The sequence below is a fragment of the Drosophila subpulchrella genome, chromosome 3L, assembly GCF_014743375.2.
Source record: "Drosophila subpulchrella strain 33 F10 #4 breed RU33 chromosome 3L, RU_Dsub_v1.1 Primary Assembly, whole genome shotgun sequence".
Classification (NCBI taxonomy): Eukaryota; Metazoa; Arthropoda; class Insecta; order Diptera; family Drosophilidae; genus Drosophila; species Drosophila subpulchrella.
In genome coordinates, this window is record NC_050612.1 from 22861608 (window position 1) to 22883306 (window position 21699).

At 39.7% G+C, this 21699-nt stretch overlaps 1 protein-coding gene across 1 annotated transcript in view; it reads right to left on the reverse strand.

Annotated features, from left to right (window-relative positions):
* The window catches only part of LOC119555065, a 66252-nt gene extending 53763 nt beyond the window's left edge, over positions 1-12489 (reverse strand). The window contains exon 1 of the mRNA XM_037866272.1: positions 11905-12489. The gene's annotated coding sequence lies outside the window, so the exon portion shown is untranslated. The remainder of the gene's footprint in view (positions 1-11904) is intronic.
* Between the last annotated feature and the right edge of the window lie 9210 nt (positions 12490-21699).

Below are 21699 nucleotides of genomic sequence, written 5' to 3' on the forward strand. Positions count from 1 at the left end.
ATATATTTTTTAGGTAATACCTCCTTATATATAGGTAATTTCACATTTTTCAGTGTACTTGTTATGATTAGGATTATAATTTTAAAAATTGGGTACGTTTAATTATTAAAAAACCATTGTATCTGCCTAAGAATTTTTCAAATTCTAAAAATAGTTAAATTACTAAAAAAAATTTTAGAATTCGTAAAGTGGGTCTTTAATATAATGCTTTACTAAGATTATGTTTTTCAATCCAGAATTAAAAAATCAAATTTTCTTTTACATCAATTGAATGGTATTTTAATTATTTAAAAATGCAAGCCTGCAGTATCTCCCTGTCGACTCTTCATTTTCCGCCTTGCTCTGGTTGCTATGCAGTTTTAGCTTCACTTTTAGCATTTTGCAGTTTGTTTGCGCTATGTCTGTGTCTCCGAGTTGATTGCACCACCACCAGCCACCCCCTGCACCCACTGCAATCCCTTCCACCACCCGCCCCACCCAACTGCACTCTTATTGACAAACTTGTCGTTTTATGCCACTGATTAATAAATGAAAAGTTTTACCCAAGAAGCAGAAAATTTCTTGCTGACTTCTACGTTCTCGAAAATGTGCCAGAACCTCAACATTTTTTTTTGGCAATGAAATTTTTGTAACATTGATTTTTAATTGCCACATAAAAGAATTGCTGAGCCACACAAACGATTTATACACAAGTTATTTTTTCGATTTGGCAAAGTCAAGAGCAGACGGCGCATTTTGTCATTTGAGAAGATCACGAAAAGTTCGTAAGTTATGGATGGGCACGTGCCGGAAAAATCGCACCTAGCTGGCCATCTAACAAACAAGTTTGCTGGCCAAGGAACGCGTGCTTCCCCCAAGTAACTCCTTTTTTTTTTCATACTTTGCTCTCCATGGGCTGCATTTTCCAGCTGCCTGGCTAATCGGTTGCGTAATCTTAAACGCGACGCTGCAATTGAAATGGATTGCGGTGTCTTCGCGTTTGGCTTTGGCTACCTGGAGAATCGGCAGCTGCCAGTGGCGTCTACCCATCCAGTTTTTAATATCATATACGTACACTTACCAGTTTATCGCTTTTTTCGAGGGAGTTGCAGCCAGCTGTGTATTTGGCCTGTCAATGGGTCTGACCCACAATCGATGCTCAAATTTCATTGCATTTCCCCCGTTCACTTTTGCTGGTAAGTATCTCCTTTTATATATACTTGTATATATTTTTGTAAAATTAATTTTACGCTTGGCCGTCTTAACGCCATCCAGTCTGGCATGCTTGGGCCAAAGACTTTCGTGTGTGTCCGTGTGTGGCAAGAATAGTTGCAGGCAACTGCAGCTAATTGCAGCCAGTTGCAAAAATAAAGACAGCAGCGGATTAAGGCAGCAGTTGGGTGGATAATGCCAGGGAATCGGGGGGCAGAAGCTGCGCGGAGAATGTTGCGCCGTGGGTCATCATAAAAACATTATGGGGAGGCTCGCAAAAACAAACAAAAGCAGGAAAGCTACACCGAAGGAAATAAGATATGCGAAGAGAAAGCGGTGAGCATTTCTTTTATGATTTTATTGTGCAGAAAATTGCCAAGTTTTAGCGGGAAAATAAACAAGATTTAAGTAACGTAAGCAAGATTATATTGTCTAATTTAATTTGTAATTGGGTACTATCACCATTTATTTTATAATTACTATTTCTTATTTTTTAAGTTTTAAGATTCTTAAAAAGACCTTACATTTCATAGTACAAGATTTAAATAATGTATGCAAGATTATATTGTCTAATTTAATTTGTAATTGGGTAGCATCATCATTTATCATATAGTTAATATATCTTATTTCGTATGATCTTGTAAATCTTAAAAAAGGCTAACATTTCATAGTACCTATCTGCATGTAATACCCATGTATTATAAACAAGATTAGATGAATAATCCTTTAAAATTTCCTATATATAGTTCCGAAATAACCACTCATTTTTCTTGGTGGTAACCTCCTTTTCGATTGTTTCCCTCAGTGCCACTGCAACTGGTGGAATTTTTCAAAGGAATTGCAGCGAGAGCAGCAGCTGCAGATGGCGTTGTCACTGGTGCAGTTTGACAGGGCAACATGCGAGAATTTGATGAGCTCGTCTGTCCCCATCTGCAGCCGTAACTCCCTGTCCCTGTGCCCCATCCTCCATCCCCATCTCCATTCAAAAGTCCCTGTCCAAACCCCATCCAAACCCCACCTCTCACCCACATCGCTCATTCAGGCCTCGCACTCCCTTGGGCATGACGAATGCGGAGTCTCTTGGGTGGGTGTGTTCATGGGTTCTCTTCTCATCTCGGGGTCTCGACTCCATACCCTCCATAGACTTTTTCTTATTTCATTTTATTTTATTCTATTTTTTGCAGAAAGGTCAGGTTGTTGTATTGCCTATTGTTGGCGTCACGCCGCTTCAGCGCTCCGAGTTGCCAAGTTGCCAACTTTTCCAAGCTGCCAGCGTGCGAACACGTTTCGCTTGAAGATTGGAGCGCACAGGTGTCTTGGCTTTACGTTGGACCTCTACCTCTACCTCTAGCTCTACCTCCATTTCCACTGACCAAAACCCAAACTCGTCGGTGATTGGCTTTTAGCCGCTGTCGCCTGTCAAAGCTGGCTGGCGTTTTCGGATTTATTTTTAATAAAACTGATGTCATTTATTGGTGTACGTTTATTGTTTATTGTTGCTAAATGCCTGTCGAAGAGACTTCACCCAGGCACGAACATATGTGCTGTACTAAATATATATATATATCGATATAAGTTCGTGTGGGATGGCGTGAGATTGTGTCTACAGGGGTGTAACGAGATACTCCATCGATGTAAGGCAAACAATGTTAAAGCTCTGCTTTGCAAAACTCCATGTCAAGGACACCAGAAATATGCCATGCAAATAGTTGCAAGTAATAATTCGAAGCTGTCAAGAAAATACCATTTAATTCAATCGTTGTTTATTATAATAATAAGCTATTGTCTTTAATGACTTATTGGCATACGTTTAAAGTTAGCAATTGCTTGTACAGAAATAATTTCAACGATTAAAATGTAATTTTCGTTTTAAGCCTGTATTTTATACAGAAGAATCTTAGTAATTACACAATTATATTTGCTATATTAATTGCAAAATTTACCTCACGCCGTGAGTTAAAATCTAACGAACCAATAAGAGAATAAGATGTTATTTTATAACCTTACCAGTTTGACTGCATTTAGAATATTTCGAGTATTTTTACACAGAACCCAATCTTTAGGATGTATATATATAAAGAATCATAGGTCCTAAAAATATTTAGTGTTCAGATTTTCTTTAAAAATAACACAACCCTTTTTATGGAATAGTGATGAATAGATATTTATATCCTTAAGCATCAAAGGTCATTCGAAAAGTATGTTTAGAATATATCGCTTATCCAATTAGTATTTAAAATACCCTAAGTGAAGAGTGACCTCAAAAAGATACTTTTTTTTAGTTTCCAAGATAGAAACCCCCTGAAAGATGCCTATCTCAAGACGATCCCCGCTCAGCTGGAGCTGCCAGCGTTGAGCACTCCATCTAAGACGTGCTCGGCTCAAAGTAAAAGGAAAGCTGCATCGGGCTGCACTTGAGCTGCTCTTGGAACATACTATATAGCATATATATCCGTGGCCACCTTGATGTGTCATCACTTGAGAGCGGTAGCCGTAGTCGAAAGCTGAACATCTCAATGTGGTTTTTCCTCCGCTCAGCTCGCCAAAAAGGCTGCCGAACGCATTTTGCCAGCCACTCGAGTTCAACGATTATGAGAAATGTGTAACAGACGTGACTTTGATGTTGATGTTGATGCGCCGTGGCCAGACAGCTTGGGAGCTGACAGAAGCTCCTCCGATGTGGAACAGCTGTCACAAGTGCCGCGGATTCGACATCTATCGATTCGATGGCTTTTTGCAATGCAGTTTTTTATAGCCGCCAAAAAATATATTCCGGCCCTGACCTTCTTTTTGGGCCACGTTCGAGACTCTCGTTTTTCATCGTTCGCCAAGCGTTGCGTGCGTCTGTCATTTTCGCATCCATAATTAAAATGTGTGCGGCAAGTGGCAATTTTTAATTACACCAGATAAGCTTTTTCATAACCATCGTAGTTTGGGCCACAAGAAAAAAAACGCTGACCACCCGGCGTGAACTCATCGAATATAAATACGAGGTAGCAGCTGAGGATCGCCGGGGGCGACTATTAAACTTTTGTTAATTATCGCGATAAGGCAACAAGTTGTTGGCGCTACAGTTGGAACTGCCGGAGATGTTTGATACCAGCTGCCCCTGTTTTTGTGTTTTTCATATTTTTTGTTTATTTTTTATGGGCTTATGTTATGGTATTGATGATGGCTGGCTTTGATGTGCCGGTGGCTCTGCCTCAACTTTAACCCCGGCGATGGCTAATTGAAATGCACAGAGATGAAATCTGTGGGATGATTGATGGTGAAGCCATAAAGATGTTTACATTGAACCAACCGATTGTTTATTGAAAAAAAAAGTTGATGAAAAACTTTGAAATAACGACCTCGATTAGGTAAATGCAATCTTTAGCAGCTGTAATTAAATTTTAATATTCACATTCAATTGTTGTTTGTTTGCCTTAGCTTTTACATTTGTTTGCAATTGTAGTTAGTATAAATAATATTATTGCAACTGAATTGGAAGTAGAACATTGAATTAAGGTAATCAAATTTACAAGTGTGTAGATAGAAGCTTAAGATACAATAAATAGTGTTCTTGAATTAACTTGAATATAAGAAAATAACTTCTTATCATGGTAATAAAAGGACTGAGATATAGAAGATTATTATTTTTTTTTTTTTATTCGGCTGTCAGATAATTACATTTTTTTAACATTTTTATGTAGAAACCTCTAATAAAAGCGCTGGCACCTGACTGACTTTCGTAACCCCTGCATCCGCCTTTCAACTTTGGCCTTCTCGCACACTTTTTTCTCGCTTTTCGCGACTAATTGAAATGCATAGTGGCATAAATATGAAATCTTCTAATTGGCTGCGATCGCCGCTGCCACGGCTTTTTGCTTTCTGCTGCCTGTGGCACGTTGTCTGGCATGCAGTTACCTGCATTCGATCCCCCATCGCACCTGACCCCTCCATAATCCGTCCGCCGACGGCATGCACTTCCTTTTTGGGCTCTCCTCGCTGCCAAAGACGACGCATAGAAATTTTCTTTATAAATCAGTTGTTGTAGTGCTGCAAGTTGAATGTTGTTTTGCGGTTGTTCGAACGTTCATCGCTCGCCGGCTCGCTGAAAAGCAGCAAGGCAGCAAGGCAGCAAGGGGCAGTACAAGCAAAGTACAAAGCAAGTTGTTAAAATTCCTGTTTAAAGTTTTGTACGCACATGCAATGGCCTCGCCAGCTTCCTCTGGCCCTCATTCCCAATCCCCCGCCCTGGAAATCCACCCAGCTATCCACCAACTTCAAAGGAAGCTTCTGCTGCTGCTGCTGCTGCATGTTTGCATTAAAGACGCATTTTGTTTGCCCAGCAGATCCAGCAGATCCCAGAGACGATGACGACGACCAAGACGACCAAGTCGACGATGATGATGAGGACGTCCGCAGCGTGTTAGAATACACAACATGTAAGCCAACAAAACAGTTGGGGCCGCGGCCACTCATAATCAGGTTTAAGCCACGAACTGAGCCTTCTTCTTGGCCGGATTGGACCCGATCCGTGGCCCCTGCCTAAAGGGAGTGAGCTGCAGCATCGCCAGAAAGCCAAACAGCGTCGGCGGCTCCATCGCTTATTGCCTGCGCATGATTGCACAAAAGAGCAGCAGCGACTAGGCACAGTGGCCTGGGATAGTGTCTCCAAAATGTATTAGGTGTCTAGGGATTTCCTAGAAAGTTTTGGATTTAAGTAACCATTACTCTTAGAACAGTCTTAGAACATTTTACTAGAAAGGTGTTGCATACTAAACCAGTGCTTAAAATATTATGGCCTTAAGAGTCTTGCTCTCATTTTGACCAACTGACTGGATTTATTTAACAAAACCATATCAACCCATATGATATCTTCCTATAACTTAATTTTTATAAATTTTTCTGAACTATATACCATTTTCCTTGGGTTGCTTTTTAAATGATCTCATACGGCTACTACTACTAATTTATGTTCAAAGACTGATATATACTTTACTAAATCTATTACAGAAATCATTGATATGTTTAGAGTTTAGTTTAAGTCTCCCTTATTTTGATTAATTCTAGATCTTAATCCATCTTAAATTTGTATTTCCTCTTTTTCCAAGCTACCCATATCTAAAAGTTCCTTGGCCCACAGTGACTTAACCGCCGATAGCGTAGCTCTCAGGTGGGCCAAAGCAAAAGTATCGGCTGGGGCGGGACGCTTTTGGCCGCTTGGGCTAACTAAACAATTATGGCTACGCGATCGCCCAGCGACAACGGCTGAGAAGACAACAACGACGACGACGACGATGATGATGATGAGTGTGGAGAGACTGGAGCAGGGACTTGGGGATATTTGCAATTGGAGGGGGAGGCAGAAGCGCGGTTCGCTATGGCACATCCTCCGCTCGTCCATCTAACTATTCTCGTATCTATGCATCTATAGTTATTTGTATTATTATTTTGCTTTGTTTTCTCTCGCCCAGCATTCGCTTTCTCAGCTGCCTACAGAGGAGAAAATATGTATACAAAATATATTACATATATTTGAAGAGACAATCCTTAGAAACTTTCTTCAGATATTTTCCCCATACCTATAAATATATATTTTAGTGTATCTATAAGATATTTTTCTAAACTGTAAACAACTAATAAAAATATCAATGGAAACGACTTCTAAAATGCTTAACATTATTTTTAACCAACTAAACAAGTTGATAGTTTTTTTATCCTTACTCCCAATTTGTATAATTTAAGAGATAATGACACAATACTTTAAAGTTAAAAACACCATTTAGACCAACTGCTTGGTCGAAATAATTTTTAAGATACTTTTGGAATTCTTTTTTTCAACGGATTATTCTTCTTTGTTGTATCTTCAGGTTTATAGATTGCGTTACAATTTCGAAACCCCACTGATATGTACTACTTATAATCTAGAAATTGATGTTTTTCTGTGTGTAGTATTTGTGTGGTGTGTGTTATCCTCCCCCTTTTGCGGCTAGGTTCATCTTGCTTTCTGTGGATTTTTTTGCTATTGTTGACTTTTTGTTTTATTTATAGTTAGTTTGGTTTTAACGCTCGCTTGTTTAGCTTGGGTTACCTCGCGCATCCCTGCGCTGCATTGCTGATGATGCCTGCAAGCTTAAAATCGTCATAAATGCATGGTTACCCACACACGAGCACATTGGCAAAATGTAGAAAAACACACGGAGGATGCAGACGATGCAGGGTAATTGCGACTGCGAGGGTTGCTCCACAAGTTCACTTGGCAAAACGGCAATCTCAAGGATCTCGAGTATCTGAATCTTGTGGATATCTGCCAGAAGCAGAACTTTTCCACATTCCCCATCACATCTGCCTCATTCATATGGAGCCAAATGCAGGCGAGTTTATGTGTTTTAGTTTTTATTTTCGTCATATTCGAGTGGCGTTTTTGTGGCTGGTTTTCTTTAGTTTGTTCTGTGTGGTTTTGTTTTTGTTTTGTGTTTTTTTTTTTCTGAACCCACCCCACTTTTTTTGCAGTGCCAGGTTTTTGTTGCGGTTTTCACGTGTTGCGTTTTCTGCAATTTTTTGTTTTCTTAGCAATTTGTTCTTGTTTTTGTTGTGACTACTGCCATGAATAAGCAGCAAAAATAAAAATATAAACAAAACCCCCGCCCCACCCACTGACCCTGCTTCTTCTTCTTATTCAGCTGCCGGCGATTTGTGTGCTAATAATTCAGCATTTGTTTCGACGTTTTTTTCTCTTTTGGCCCTATGTTGCGCTTGTTTTTAGCTACTTTTTTGTGTTTGCTTGTGTGTTTTCGCTTTTGCCGGCTTTGCTATTTTTGTTTGCTTTTATTTTCAAATTTTTTTCTTTTGTTTCACACATTTTTTGCCATTGCCAGTTTTAGTTTGCCCGCTCAAACATTGTAAATTATTTGCTGGTAGCAACATACATAAATATAGATACAATTTATCAACTCGGATGAGTTAGAGCTTAGTCGGCCTCTGTTTATTTATCTTTTGTCGGTTTTTTATCTCGCTTTTTGTTACTCTGTTTTATTTACAGCATCGGCTCGTTTATCAAAGTTTGAGCCGCAGATGGGGACATCATCACTTAATAATATTGACACTTCTACACAAAGACCACGAAACCGAACGGTTTTGGTATGGGTTTGGGTATTGAGTTCCAAAAGACGATTACGAGCTGAAAACGATGCCAGAGACACACACAGATGCCGATTCTGAGATACAGATACACAATCACAAAATTAAGTGATTATGTTAACCGGTTCGATTTTTTTTTTCTTTTTTTTCGATTCGTTGTTGTCTCGGTTTTTGCCATTCGTTCGTTCGCTCAGGGTACCAAAACAGAAATTTACATCAAAATTAACTTGTTATGTGGCCAACAACAACAAGAAGAACTACGGCGAGGAGCTGAATACCGAACCGAAACCGAAACTCGGGCCTCCGAGCTGACAGCCCCTTCAGATCCCTATCCTCAGCTCCAGTTCTTCTTCTCACAGCCAATCTTGTATAATTTCGAAATTAGAGCTCATCATACGCCCATATCAAAGTCGTTGTTCGGCGTCGGCGTGTTCTTTATTGTGTATCTTGGGAGATATAGAAAAAGTTGCCAGTCGATGTCCCCTTTCGATTACCAATTCTTTTTCTCCTCCTTAAGTATTATCTAACCTAAGTATACTTTATTTGTTAGACCGCATTTAAATATCATAGATAAGATGGAATTAGCAAAATGTGTGTTCTTTTTGATTATGCAACATTTTATTTAGTGTCGATTGAAATGGCATTTGATTGGACAGATCACATAAATATTCTTAGATTAAGAAGCTCATTAAAAGGACTCCGAACATATTAAAATATCAAACAGCTAATGTTATACTTTATGGATTAACAGAATATTCTACGCAGATTTTTGAAAATGATAACATTAATTAACGAAAATCAAGCCTTATAATGATTGCTTGTGGAATTTATTTGCATTTATTTAAATTACCTGATTGTGTCAATTGAATACTTAAATGACATTAAATTGTAGATGACACATGAACATTCCTAAACTAGACTTTCTAACCAATTTAGCTTATATCAGCGACCGAATGCTTTAATAAATTATATTTAAGTTCCATAATTGAAAATTATTAGAAAAGATTAGTCTTCCATTCGCATGTTAATATAATCTATCTTCTCTTGAATGAAATAATTCATTGAAGCCAATTGAAATGAACTCCCAAAACCATTTTGTACGCACTCGAGTATGAAGACCTAATTGGATTCATGTGTGCAGCAACTTTACCACTCTTGCCAAAAACTCATCATGATATCTGGCTGGGTTAATTTAATTTGCCAATAAGTATGTGTAATTAATATTTCACCCAAGTATGCCCTGAGTAAGTTTCAGAGACTAACTGCTTGGCATAACTTTTTGGCAGTTGCAATTATATCACGTATACGCCGTGTTGCCTGTGTGTGTGGGTAAGGCAAAAGTTTCAATTAAGTGGCAAAGTTCAATTCCCTGTCTGCCATACATACATATATTAATTATAATATAAATGAGCAAGCTCAGCTAAATCCATCAACATAATGGGTGGCTGAGATAACGATAATACACAGGATGGCAATAGAAATCTCTAATTAAAGCCTTGACAATAGTTGACAAGAGGCGAGGGAGCTGGACTGCTGGAAACTGGAAGCCACTAAGCGGCTCACTCTTGCCCCAGACATCAAGATCTGGGCAAACAAAGGTGTCTGGGCCCGGGATGATGGCTGTCTGGATCTGGTTAGCTCTGTGGCTCTATGGGGGAGTCGTAGTCGCCTCACCTTCGCAGATATATCACCCTCGTCGTCCAGGCTTATTTCATTCATGGGCTGTCGCATGTTTTTGTTTTTACGTCTCCCTTCTGCATTTTTTTAGTATCCACACACATGCGAAGGGAGAAATATGGTATGCAAAAAAAGGGTTGCCACCAACCACCGACCGAACCCACACAGAATCCCGGGGAACAAATACTTTTAAGGGGTCTCAAGTTCAAGTGCAGTCTCCATCTTGGGCTTCCTTCCTGCTAGAAGACTAGAGTCTAGACAACCAGACCAGACACAGACAAGCGGCTAAGACAATTGGCCAGCGGATTTGAATAAACATTAGAGAAAGAATGAAAGGAGTAGAGAATGAACGAAACATGAAAGACACATTTGTTTATGCAAAATGCCTCGGAACAGTGCGAATTATAATAGCCCTGGGCTCATAAATTAAGCACCAGGCCGACAAAGACATCATTCGCTTATTTAAATTTAGTCTTAGAGTTGGGTTCACAAAAAAAGAAAAGAGACTTCGATTGGCCGAGAGTACGTGTTGCAAATTTGTTTTGATATCTATAAATTTGTCTGACGGAAGTCGCCACGTTCGTGAGCTTAGGGCACTGAGTTACAAGTTAAGAACTGTTGGCTAAGGGCAGCTGCTTATCGAGGTGCGGCTCTTTCTGACCTTGTGCTGCTTTTTATCTTACAAAATATTTTTTTTGTTTTATTTTCATCATGATGTTTATGCTTGTTGCAGCAAGAAACATTCCATGACTTGGGCACACAAAAGTGGCAAAAAACTAAAATTTGTTTTTCCTATTTTTCCTGGGTTTTCATGTTTGTTTATGTGCAAAAAGTATAGTTTGGCAAAGAAAAAGTTTTGTCACTTTGAAGCTTCTTTTGGACATTTTAGCACGTTTAAACTAAGGGCTCTGAAAACAGAATAATCTCAGGCTGTCAGATAAACAATTATGGGAATAGTTTAGATTGGATTTTGACTGTTATCTGTCGGGTTGATTTATTTGAAAAGTCAGCACTGGCTGATTTGAGGTGCATTTGATATTTATGGGTTTTTATAATAAAGAAGACTTTAAAGATATTTCCCTTATCATACCTAACAGGGAATTAGTTCTGTGATTACATTGAACAAATCAGTAACTTATATTATTAATCTACCCTTGATATAAGATTACCTTCGTAAAAATTCTAGGTTACACCAGCCCATAAGCCCAGCTTTTTCATGCTTCAATGTCAAGTTACTGCTTTGATTACCACCGCAAATAGAGTAACTAATGTCAATGTAAATCGCCTGTTAAGTTTTCCGCTCATTAAGCGTGATATTACAGCCAAGTTTGGGCTAAAAAACGTCAAGAAAAATAAACAACTGGCCCATTAAATCACGCCCTTGTAAAGCGGGCCTAATGTGTGCGTAGTCATTCGGTTGTTGGCCTAGTTAATAATACATTAGGCCAAACATCACACACTCACCGCCGTGATCCGATGCTGATATGTTTGTTACTAGCCATGTAAAACGCCAGTTGAATTGTCAATTTATACGAAATTGTCAACAATTAACATTTAACAAAAACACACACACGCGAGAGGAAGTGTAGCGATTTGGGCCAGTCAGATAAGGCCAAAATGCTGTCAACTGTCAAATTTAATCATACTATAAAACGCAGGCTATAAAAAGCCAGCTACGAGATACAAGATACAAGATACGAGATGCAAAGCAAAGGAAAACAAAAGCTGACTGACTGACTGGCATTATTTTGGCATGTTTTGAAGCTTATGACAAACGCCAGATTGAGTTACTTTTTCGGTGTCAGTGTCATTATCGTGTGAAACAATTTTATAATGACGTGCTTCTGTTTTTATCTAACAAAAGATGCTTTCCTGCTGAGCTGCACTGGCTAATTATCCTGATGAACTCACCTTATCAGAGGTCCGCGCTAGTTAGTCTATTGCAAATGGCAGCCAGCTTCCGTTTCCGGTGTCCGTTTGGCAGAAAAGTATCCAATTAGATTTTTCCAAACAGCTGCGCAGGCGTCACCGCGAAAAAGGGGGAAAACTGGCGGGGAAAACGAAGCGCAAGCCGAAAAACAAATGCGAAACTTTTGCCGCAACTTTTCCAACGCTGCAGTGATTTTTCAATTTGTTGCTTTGCACTTGTTGTGAATTTTTCATTCAACGGATTTTATACAGACAGATGGATTTTAATATTTAATATCGTGCAATTTACTTTATATTGCATAAAACATTTCTCTTTGGCACTTGAATGGGTTTTAAAAATAAATATGTTAGATGTGTATATTTAATCTGGTAAAGGCAGGCACTTTATAGCACTTTTTTGCGCGATTCGGCGAATGGGTTTTTCAATAAAATACAAATTCCCCAAAGGGACTTTCGATATTTGTACACCGAGTGTTAGAACTAAAATTTGCTTGTTGGATTTTCGCGAAATTCACGCCGCAGATGCGAATTGCAGACGGCCGCGGAAATGCGTTGTACGAACGTCAGAAAGCGCTCAACTTGAACTGAACCCAAAAGTATCTCGAACCGAACGTATCTGAATCTTTTTCCAGCATAAGCGGCGGCAGCGCTGCCGGCGTCGACGTCGACAACAACATCGCAATGGCGGACCGTTTGGCAACGGGCCACTCGTTTCCGGCCCGTTCCGTTCCACTCGTTCCGCAAACCGGCTTGCGCATGTTTGAGTGCCAGCGGAACGAGTGGAGTGGAGAACTGGTTTCGTTTCGAGTGACTTTCGGAGTTAATTACTCAATTATGCTGCAATGCACTCAAAGAAATGAGGAATGCTGAAGGAGCATTTTAAAGTAGTGGTCTTAGAGGTTGCATAAATATTTATAAAGATTTCTTAGAAAGAAAATATATTTTTTATTTTAAAGTGACATTTTGGGTCATATATCCATAGGACTCATATTTTAGCAACAATTTCAAACAACTTAGTTATAAATATTATCAGATTTGTCTATATATGTTAATTATTTACATTTATACACTTCAACTAAAGATTTCTGATGGTTAACGTTATTGAAATATATTTTAAGAATATTTATAACAATGCCTAGGAAAACAAAAGGACAAATTGGTAAAGAAAGTTGGGTGTCTAAAGGCCAGGAAATTAAACTTTTGTTTTTAGTGTACCTCAAAATAGGCACTTGATATGTGACCAGTATGTGTGCGAGATATGCAATTTAGTGGTTGTATTTTAGAAATTTATTGTTTTTTATCGGCCAGAGTTCACAGGTAGATGGCAATTGAGATTTTTCACTTCTTTACTATGTCTTGGAGCTGGATTTATGGCAGAGGCGTCAATTTGATGAGCGTGTGAAGTGCTGGGATTCGAAGGGATAGTTGCTGGATTGATGGATCCCGTCGGGCAGGTGGACTCTAATTAGGCTGAGGTACGGATATGACCTCCAATCAACCTGAAATGCTCAAGTGCTTTCTACATTGAAAAAAATAAATGTTTTAAATTTCAAAAGAAACACTACTTCAGAAGACTTCTTATAAAAATTGCAATAAATATGGGGAACAAAACAGTTCTAAATTTTTAAACTTGTTAATAAAAACGCATCTGGTATGTTAGATTTTAAATGTTTCTTGAGATGACAAAGGATACTTAGACAATTCCACTGATAATAATTGAATATTATTATTAATTTCTCATTTATATTATGGCTATATTTTCTGACTTAAATAAAACCCTTTTTTTGTTAAGTGCAGTTTTAAGCGCATATTTGTCCAGCGCAGTCCCCTCGAAAAATTGCAATGTTCAGTGTGCAATTCACTTCACAGCATTAACATCCATAAATATTTATGTGACGAACTGGAGTCCTGCCATTCCAGGAAATTCATCATTCTCTTCCTCCTTTGGCTAATTTAGTGTTTCTACTCAAATTCTTTCAGCTTGCGAATTTGTTGCGGTACTTTTTCCGGCTCCTAAGCCAAACTACCAGCTCCAAACTCCAGACCCCGGTCAAAAACGAAGCCCCGAAGAGCAAACATATTTATGCGAACCAACGTGGCTCGCACTTCAAGGCGATGCCGCCGAGTTGGGAGGGAGTACGAATGCGAGTAGAAGTATCTGTGACAAGTGTCTTTCATTAGCATAAGTAAATCTCCTCGAAATCCTCAAATTTATTTGTCAACACTTGACAATTTCATTGTTGACGTCTCGGCAGGCGCAGCTGTAAACGAGTTGGATGCCACCAGCAACATGGCCAGCAAATCATGATTTGTGTCTTGCATGTCACTTTGGCATGGCCAAGCCTCCAACATCTCCGTGCTATTGGTAAAAACAACAGGCCAACACAATGCAAATGGTCAGGGAAGGGTGATGGAGATGGAAATGGAGATCGGTAGATGGGGTCCCCAGATGGAGAAGTGTCGCTTGAAGTCCCAAACTCCGTCTTAAATCAAAGACAAATATTTAACAGCAAACGGACAGCAGTGGCTCATACGGCATCTCTCTTTTTCCCAGAGCTTGAACACTGATTTTTCAATGGCTTTTTCTACCAAAAAAAAAAGAAGTAAAGTCTGATTTGTGCAAGCCTTTCTTCGCCGTTTTGCATATCTCTACCTCTCTTTTTTCATACTTATTTTTTTGGCGTTCTTCTTCTGTCTCCATAGTTGAGCTTTACGACCATGTTGGGTAGTTAAATATTTTATGTCATATTTTTATGCCCATATCAAAGTTTTCCATTAGGCTAAATGTTTATAATTTATGCTTACTACTGGTATGAGTAAACGCATTACATAAGATTCATTATGTATTTTGTATTACCTCAGTGGTGAACGGAAATTCCTAGTTTATGGCAGTGATTTCGGTTTTAATGGCAAATTCTTGATTTTTTGTAATAATTAAATTTGTGGTATTTAAGAAATGTTTGGGTAATGCGAAAGCCTTGACGCATATGTTATTCAAACCGTTTGGCTATATATTTGGCTCATTTGGGAGCTATATCCTTTTATGAGATTTTGTTAAAATAATTAGGTTAGAAAAAATACCTACTAAAGAATATAATTATTCTTTCATTTATTTGATTATACCTGGAAACATTTTTAGGGGTTTGACTTCGAAATCGAAAAGTTTCTCTAGATATGTCTGGTTTGCGCTTATATTTCCCTGACACTCTATTTTGTCAACCTAATGCTTTTTTCCTGACCTAAAGTGAAAGCTTTGTACTTTTCTATGTCCAAATTCTTTAATAGTTCCCAACTTTGTCAAGGTTAATTGCCACCCTGAAAAACTAGACAAAGACAAGCCGAAACTAAAGCCAAACTAAGAGCAACCTAAACCACTGACTAAGCGAGGACCCCCTCTTATCGGGCTTATCGCTCCCTGTGCCAATGTCGTCATAGTTGGCTGGTAGACTGGGTCTCTTGTCTTGGTCGTCATCGTCATGGCGGCATTATGGCCAACACTTCATTACCAACAAAGCCATTGCCATTCATTAACAGCTGCGGCTTTGTGGACCTGGGTTTCTTTTGAGTTTCTGCTGTCGCCGCAGTAAAAGTTGGCAACGTTGGCTTCGCAGGTCTGGTCTCGTGGCGATTCTGGCCACTCTCTTCGGGCCCGGCTCATAATGCCAACGTAATCTCAAATTACTGCAAATTTTCGCCGCTCACCTTTTATGCGCTTATTTATTTTATTGTGCATTTTCATTGCACTTTTTGTGCCAAGCCCCCCACCTTCCAAATCCCCCACACCCCGTTCCCATCGGAATCTCCATCTCATTTCACTGGCCGTTGGTTCGTTGTAAATCTTGTATTATTTTGATTGTTGTGCAGTTTTATTGTTGTGTCAATAATCTGCCTTCTCTGCCTGCTACCAATAAGCAACCTTTCTGGCCAAGGCAGAAGCGCATTTCCGCAATTTCCAGGCGCCTTTGGCTGCGACGACAGGTGCACAAATGGTCCATAGAATGGGCGTTTGATTGAGCCACCCCTTTCTCCACCTCGATGGCAAAGCGATGTATTTAATGATTTGTTTAAGTCGCTGAAGAAGAGGAAAAAAATGGGCAAAAAAGGGGGGAAGTGCCCGGCCACCGCAGGCAAATGCCGTTGAGGCGAGTTTATCACCGAGATAAGCATATAAATAATGAAGGTTTCTTCTGGCCATAAACACACTGGATGAGTTGGCAAAACTTTTCCTGTTACACGGGCAAAACGGCAGATCGAACTTGGTAAAAACAATTTATTAGCGATAGGATTTCCGGAATCCAGAACTCGTTTCAACTCCCCTTTGTAAAAATGTTTCGAGAATTCTTCTCTTTTGAAAGTTAAGATTAAGTTTTCCCTATTATATTCTTCTTAACCTTACGTTTTTCTCTCTGCAATCATAAGATTCATAGAGATGTTAAGGAATTTCTTTCCAAGAGGAAACTCCTTAACTCTTTATTGAAAGCCCGTCTACTTGCGATTTATTCAAATGTTCCTCAATCAAAAGTCCCATTTTTTTGCCACCTGCTCGCACCTGTTCCGTTGCATTTGGCTTAACCAAGGCAATGCCAAATTAGGACTTGTGACAATTGCTATACATACATCATCATGCAGCACTTTAATTGTGCCTGGCACTCAATCTTTCAATCACGCCAGCTAGTTGCGGAGGGTCAGGGGAAGCTATGTGGATTACATGCGGCTGACTGGACCAAAGGATGGCTGGTTGGATGGATGATTCAGGCGGCTGGGGCAGCGAAGCGACTGCCGCGGATGGCGGGCAATATAATCTATATAATCATAAGAGTGTACCATCTTGTAACATCGCTCCCCCCCGCACGCCCCACAAGACACACGCATTTGCGACATGTTGTCAACTCGAATTGCGTTCGACTGATTGAAGGCAACCAGCCAGGCAGAGCCCATCCTATCCCATCCTTTCCTATCCGATTCCATAGCATCCCATTTTACACTGGAAAAATATATTTTCATATTTTAGTAGTTATATTAGTCTTAATAATGGTTAAGCAAAGACTCTTACAGTAAACTAACAGTTTGATGTGCTGATGCTTATAAAAGATATATAATGCATTGTACTTTTATAAAGTCCATTAAAACTTGAAAAAATATTTATTGATCCAATTCACTTTTCAAAAAATAATTTTCCAACATAAGCTGGATGTCTAAAAACAATTATACGAATTTTGGGTATTCCAATTTTATTTTATATAGACATTGCAGATCTCTGAATATTTTCCCTGTGCAGTCCTCTGCCATCGCTCAGCCACAAACAGCGACAAGTTGATGGCCAAAGCCAAAGTCAAAGCCGCAGCCAAAGTCGGCCTACAATGTAGGCAAGTGGCCAAGCATCGACTCCCAAAGAACTCTTCGTAAACCAGACAGGTTTGTCGCCTGTCGCCAATCGAGACACCAGCAACGGAGCGGAGATGGGAACGGATCTGGAGTTGGACTTTTAGATGGAGCCCAGGCTAAAGTTGGAGCTCAGCCTGGCGGAGACTGGGATGGAAGAAGAGGATTCTTCGTTTTTGGGTAGGCGTCGCGCAGATTGATCAACAGACCAGGACGTTTGTCTAAGACTTGGCCAGGCGTGTTTACGTTTTAGGGTTTGCACTGTCATGGAAGAGTCCAGATAGTTACAGGGAGGGATTAAGGCATATATGAAAAAACAATATAATAGTATGTAAGTAAATAAGAAGATTTATAGCTGATAGGAACTCTTTAATTTATAATTTATTGGATACTTCAGAGCTAAGAAAACATTTTTAATATTATGCAAATTCATTTAATTTTTATTACAATAAATTAGATGTTTTATCACTGATTGTAATCCTTCAATTCTGCTAGCTTGTTTCTGTTTATAAGCTCAGGGTATTTTAATAAGTTCTTACATATATAAATAAATTTTTTTCTTTAATACCGTATATAAGTGGCATCGAATTTTTTCTAAAGAATTATAAGCTATAAATCTTGTTTGAAATACATATGGGAAATATATAGGATACTTAATATAATATCTTAAATTTAGTTTTTTTTTTTTTAATTAAAAGTAAACTCTTTTTTGGGGCCCTCACTATCAGAAGTCCGCTCCTGTGCGCCGCTCCACCTTCCTGGCATTTCGCAAACATTTAAAGTAATTTCGCCATCAATCTTTCACTTTTGCACTCGTTTCGGACGCAGTCGCTGCTCTTGGTCATCTGCCTGAGTCACTTAGTTTGAGGAATGGCAAGTGCCCGGCCCGAACCGGAGATGACCTTGTCCAGGCCGTCGTGGCTGTCGTCGTGCGTTCTGCCCACTCACCTGAGCACCGAGGATCCGCATGCGTAAAGTTTATTTTGATCTTGGTGTCTCCGCGATTTGCATAACTTGTCATCCCCAGCCGACGAGGATCCAGCCGAGGATCCCAGCCAGCGGCGGAAAGAGGTCGGTCCATTGTCAGTATCAATAAATATCAACGCGCCATGCGACAACTTCTTTCCGAAGAGCCTGATTCCATTTGGCAGTGATGAGGCCCAGTCCGTCAGCAGGATGAACATTTTGCTATTTTATGCCCAACGATATAAATGATCTTTTAAATAATATCACTTTAGATAGCGCACCAATTGATGGAGCATTCTTATTATGCAAAGTGATGTTTACGATTATGGGCAGGATCCTTGTCCCAGTCCCAGTCCCAGTCTTAAAGTCGTACCCGCACCAGTTTCCTTTTCCTTTGCAGTTCCAGTTTGGATTGGCTGTAAATACTCTTAATGACATTGGCCGGGATTAGGGCCTGGCCTGGGTAAAGTTGATCCGACAAGTTGGTCTAGGCGGGGTCTCCATAATGTGCACTGCCTATGATAATCGGATCAGATTACCAGACTGATAATACTAAAAGCTTTTTGCAATTTGCACTACAAATTTGTTTTGCAACCAGGTCCGATTTGAACAAAGTTATTTTGCACTTAACACCATGGACAGTACATATGGGGAGCGTATAACTTACAATTCTGAATTGAGTTGTGCGGCGGGGAAAATTTCTCTTTTCCCACATAACTTGAAAGCTTTCCATATGGCCAAAGCAGGTACGATACGATGTGCGATAAGATCGCAATGGAATGCCAGACGCCGCTATTTCGGAAAATGAAGTCATTAAATGCTATTACAAAGCGTAATTGTTCACAAATTATACAGGCGAGCGGGGAACTTCCTATATACCCTTTTTTTTTGTCCCGGCAATACCGAAACAATGTGCGCATTACACCACTTTGGTATCTTAATTATAGGCCTAGGAGTGCCACACCAGAAAGAGGTGAGACCAAGATCGGCGAGGGGTTCACCTGGTGCACCTGTCATATCTGGTCGGCTTGGGGTCCACACAACGAGTGCAAGTGAGTGACACTAGTGTCTGGCATTCCACAAGCTTCCTCCTCTAAGAGCAATAGAAATTAACATAAAGTTTTCCTATTCTCAGCACAGGAAAAATACCTCTATTATGGAAAGCAACGCAGAAGGTGATCAATATGTAGATGTTATTAGAATGAATTTGAAAGAATTGTAATTCATAATTATGTAAGTTCGTAGAATATACCATTCCTTCCTATTCCACATTCCATATTTCATATTATGTGTTATATATTTCTAAATCCTATATCATATCATATATTAATTCAAAATTGTCTTAAACTTTATTTTATCGTTTAGAAGATTCAAAGAATATAACGATAATTTGCCAAATAATATTCCATTGTTATAAATTCATTTATATCATTACAATACAGCACAAACTTCCTATTTTCTTTCCGTGTTACCATTACGTCTCGGCAACTCATATGGCTGGCAATTTGCCAGAGCCCGAACAAATGCTGGTTAATATTCAATTTATTACAAATCATCATCGCCTTCATTTAGGCTGCTACTTACGGAGTTCGCAGTCGAGTCGCTTCCCTTCATGTTGAACTCTCAACTGTGACGCGGAATTCGATGCTCCACATGTAAGTAGTCCGCTTTTGTGCCGACTCATCGAAGCAGTCATGAAGTAAGTCATGTGTCTGAGAACTTCCTGACAAACGCGGGCGGGAAATATGGGTACCAGTTCGAGTGAGCCCGAGTCCCAACTCCGGCGGAAATTGTGTCATGATTATAGACTAAAGCGCCCATTTAGTTACGCCTTATTATTTCCAATTCCTTTTCGGAGTCCCTGGCCCCTTTTGCATTCAACTCGGCCTAATTGAAGTTGAATGTATCCGTATGTCTCAGTGTGTGTATGTGGAAATGACTTGGACCTTTTTCTCTAATCTCTTCATTATAAGTATTCACTCAGGCTTAATTTGGTTTCAATTCGTTGTCTGCTCTTTGTTTGACTTTATTCGCTTTTGTGCTGTTCTCAGACGAAGCTTGGTAATTGGTTCTGTTAATTAACTAAACGGCCCCGAATTGGTAGCAATTTTAGTTGATCTCATAGATCGGTTTAACGATCTCGAAATCTATGTGCAGCTTTAGTCCGAGATCAATGGGGTTCAGCCCCTCTATTTATTAACCATCTAGCATCCATTGCAGCTCATCAATAGTCCATGAGGCGTTTCGTAACCCGTTAAGGAAGCTGGACGCTTCTGACGACCAAAGAATTAATCAACACGAAATGAGGAATTCAGCTGTGTGGCACTTGTATCTAAGCTTTTCCCATCAATTAAACGCTCAGGCAACCTCGCAGAATCTCTCGAAACGGCACATTGTCTTAGCCAAATTAAAATGGCCATCTTTTCTGGTCAGCTGGAGAACCCGGTCTTCGGGGCAGTAGCCGACACCTGAGTCTGAGTTGGAGATTTTTCGGTGCGCATGCGGAAGCGTTTTTCGCGTCATTTTTCATGCTGAAATTTAATAAAGAAAATTAATTTGTGGACATTTGACTCGAGGCGAGACACAAAATACAACGGAGGAAAGAAAAAAAAAACAAACCTCATATACAGCCCCATCTTCATCGGGTCTTACGGAGACCCCAAGTCCCTCTCAAACTCAAAACTGCACGCAGACTTTGATCGATGGCACTCATGATGCTGCAGGCGAGCTTCCACCAAAAGCCACCGAGAGCCACCGAGATCCACCGCCAATCTTCCCCCAGTTCCGACGACAAATTCAAGTTGGGAATGCCTTGGCCTAGTACCCAGATACCCATGGATCTTCAAGGCGGAGGAGGTGGAGCTGGAGGACGAGGACGGGGACGAAGACGAAGACGGGGACTCTGAGCAACCTGAAGCCGGGTGCCGCATGAGTTGCAAGTTAGCGCAATTAATTTATTTCAACACGAATTTAACTCTCATCGTGCCCGCTCCTCACTTCATTTCACTCCACTTCACTGCACTTCATTCCCAATGCGTTTTACATCATTCTTATGAAAGGAACGCGGCGCAGACTTAGCATTTATATTGTAAAAATTTTGTCGTTACCTTATCTAAATATGGCTATTGCATATAAAGACGCGCCATCCATTCGGGCAGCTGTTCGCCACAGGATTCAACGTCCCCACTCTCGATCTACCAGGGTTTCACTGGGAAAAAAGCGAAACTCGTTTTAAATGTGTCTAAATAGGAACCGTTTAGATAAAAGTAACTTTAAATGGTATCAGAACGTATAGATAAAGTTAAAGAAAAAGAAAGTGGGATACCAATCTTTTTTAAATATTTAATAACGTTCATAAAATATTTCTCAGATACCTAAATATTGTATAATACAATCTAAATATATTGCAATTAATTTAATGAGTAATGA